The following is a 3,137-nucleotide window of genomic DNA, read 5'->3' as shown; positions in this document are numbered from 1 at the left end:
CTTCTAAGTCCTATGCTTGCCAATACTGAATTTCCTGCCAGGGCAATAGTCTATTTTTAACATTTTGGGGGCTTATCCTTCATTCCAAACCTGACGGGCATGTTCCACCTACTGAAAGTCAGACATTTGACTGAGTGATCTTAAAAACCTAGGTCACTGAGCTTTATAGTGCCCATGAAATCACAGGCAGAAATAGAAAAAGAGATTTTTTTTTTCAAAAAGCCTCAAAGTCCAATTATTCCAGATTGATATTGAAGACCTTTTCCCCCCCTCATTGCTTTCTTTGATTAAAGCCATTAGAATGGTTTGCCTATTTGTCTCCATGCCAAGTGGGAACTGTGAGATTCATTAAAAATTTTTGAGGAATTTTAGGAGTTTCACCTAGTGGAATTCATGGTGTCATCTGTTTTCACATCCTAAATTTATCCTACATTCCTTTTATGGTGGAAGTCCACTTGAAGATTAGTCTTTGTTATCATACAGCATTTGTTTCATTCAGATTAATAGAAACATCAGACAAAAAAAAAAACCCCAAAGCCAAAAAAACCCAAACTGTACACGACCTACTAGTCCAAGAGAGAGCATGTTACTGATTATCTTATTGTTTATTTAAATATTTAAGCTCTAAAGGAAGCAATCATTCCTTTATACCTCTTCAAATTTGGGGTTGACATTTTATTTTGGGAAGGGAGATTTTAAAACATGGAATACAGGAAAAGAAAACTCTCCAGTAAAAATATTGTCTAAAAAGTTTGTTTTGTCTGCATGGTTTACTAAATATGTACAATTCCAACTCACAGCGAAGGTAACAAAGATTTCAACAGCCAACATCACAAATGTTTCAAGTTCTAAAAAAATCACTGTGCACAGTTTAACAATTTTAATTGAATAAAACCAAGGTTAAGCCTTCAGTCTGAATATTAGTCTTTTTTTAAAAGATGGGCATAAGTCATATCTTTTTCATCATCTTTGTTACATAATGCAGCTTTCAGTGACTAAAAGCCCCTCCACATTTTAGTATATTAGATTATGTCAGTACATATTTACGAGAAGCATAAATCAGCTCTTGGTACACCTAGATGATTTCTTGGTACACATACATGTCATAAGATTTAATCAATGTTTTAAAATGTTCAGATGAAGCAGCTCTGATTTATTGGATGTTTTCAAATGGAGGGATGTGCCATTTTGTTGCATGTTAAAAAAAACAACCTTGCAGTTTATGGGAGTGCTAATTACATCCATAATAATTTGACCAGCGTGCCCTTGATCTAAAACTCCTAGGAGGAATTGCTCTGTTCTTGAAAGAGACAGATTTCACATCTCCATACATCTCCGATTTAGAAAGTTCATTATTCTACGTATCTGTATCTTGTGGTCATTCTGTTATAACGTTCAAGTGACTGCTGAGCCAATCAATCATCAGAAAAAATGTCATTGAATGCAGTGCAGCTGACTTAGAGTTAGTGAGGGAGTCGTAACTTGGGCTACCCTATAAAATGTCAACAATCAGGTTGTACTCACATAGATTTTTCCATGTAAATTCTTTGTTGCTGGTTTTTTAATGGAGAGCTGTGATTGATGAACATGCTCTGTGAGATTCAAATAATTGCACTGAGCATGTTTATTTGAATAACTGCCCCATCGCATATTCAAATAAATCCACTAAGTGTGTTTGTTGGAATGTTTTTACATGTACATGGGATCACATGCTCAAATAAGTGCAGCTGTGTTTATTTCAATGTGCAATACTCCAGATATACACATGCATGTTTGTGTGGACTCCATCTCTAGGGCACTTACTATACTCCCAATGTTCTTAAGCATCCTGGATGGGAAGCACAGTGAATTTTTTTTTCCACACTTAAAACCTTATACTCTGAACAATTTGGTCAAAAAATCAAATGAATTTCTTTTCAGTAAGGTTTATATCCTTGATAGGCTAGAAATTATTAATATTTTTTAGATCTTTAATTGGAAAAATTGTATCTAACAAAATTATTCAAATATAACTTCTACTTCTCTTTTTCCTTTCTTTTCTCTCTCCCCAAACCCCGCTACACCTTCACTTTTTCGTGTGGAGTAGATATATATTTTTTGCTAAGGAAATCTGAGGAAATCTGGTCTAAATTTCTCCACCCACTTAGTCTAGGCTATAGCCCATCAGTGACATATTAAAAAGGACAGGTGGCATAGAAGAGATGCATCAAGTATGCCAAAAGATCAATGGCTATTGGAATGCCCATTCGTTCATACACTTCACTCCACCACCATTTTAAAACTAGTATTCTGAGAAATTCTGTACTTGAAAGATCTTGTTTGTAAGTTAGGCTACGGGCCAAGAGTGAGTCAGAACTTGTTAAGGCAGACTAGCCAGATGTATTTAATGCTGTTAGCGCAATGAACACACTTTAAATGTGGAAGAGAAGTAGCTCATGTGCTATTTTGGAAATAAATTTTTTCAAAAGGACAAAAACTATGTTGATCTGTGTAACACCAGTGTCTTTGAGGAAGAGTATTGAAAATTATTTTGTGTGGAGGCACACTAGTTATTAGCAACACAAGTGGTGTTTTGGCTTAGACACTGAGTATTATGGTGATTGTCACAGAATTTTGTATGGGAGCTTGAAAGTGTTAATATATCAAGTCCCTTGCTTCAGGTTGAGAAATGGAGATGGGAGAAAGTCTGAAGCATCACCCCAGAGTACTCCACCCTTTCCAAGGAGAAAGAATAGGTTGTACTCACATTGCTTGTTTGTTGGGTCCTGTCTCCTGCAGAATGGGACATGGAGGTGCCCATGGGCATAATAGACCTACATTACTGTCAAGGAGACCACAGGGACTTCTCAAACCCAGACAAAACTTAATGGCTTCATATTTTCAGGTTGAATTAATAAAGTTGCTGCCTGGGGCCTTTAAAACCAGAGAAATCCTTGGAGTGTATTTATTTATGCCATTCAAAAGTTCCAGACTTGGTGATGGAATTTTCTCAACTTTCCTAAAATGAAAACTTTGGACTGGGGATAAGTGAGAAGAATATTGTCCCAATGCCATTTTCCCATTCCATGCCATATGTCCATTCAAGCACAATTGCATCTTCAGTTTTATTAACCTTTGAAGAGTCCCAGTTTCCTCAC

The sequence above is a fragment of the Notamacropus eugenii genome, chromosome 5 (genome assembly GCF_028372415.1).
Source record: "Notamacropus eugenii isolate mMacEug1 chromosome 5, mMacEug1.pri_v2, whole genome shotgun sequence".
Taxonomy (NCBI): domain Eukaryota; kingdom Metazoa; phylum Chordata; class Mammalia; order Diprotodontia; family Macropodidae; genus Notamacropus; species Notamacropus eugenii.
Note: the sequence above shows the minus strand (reverse complement) of the source record.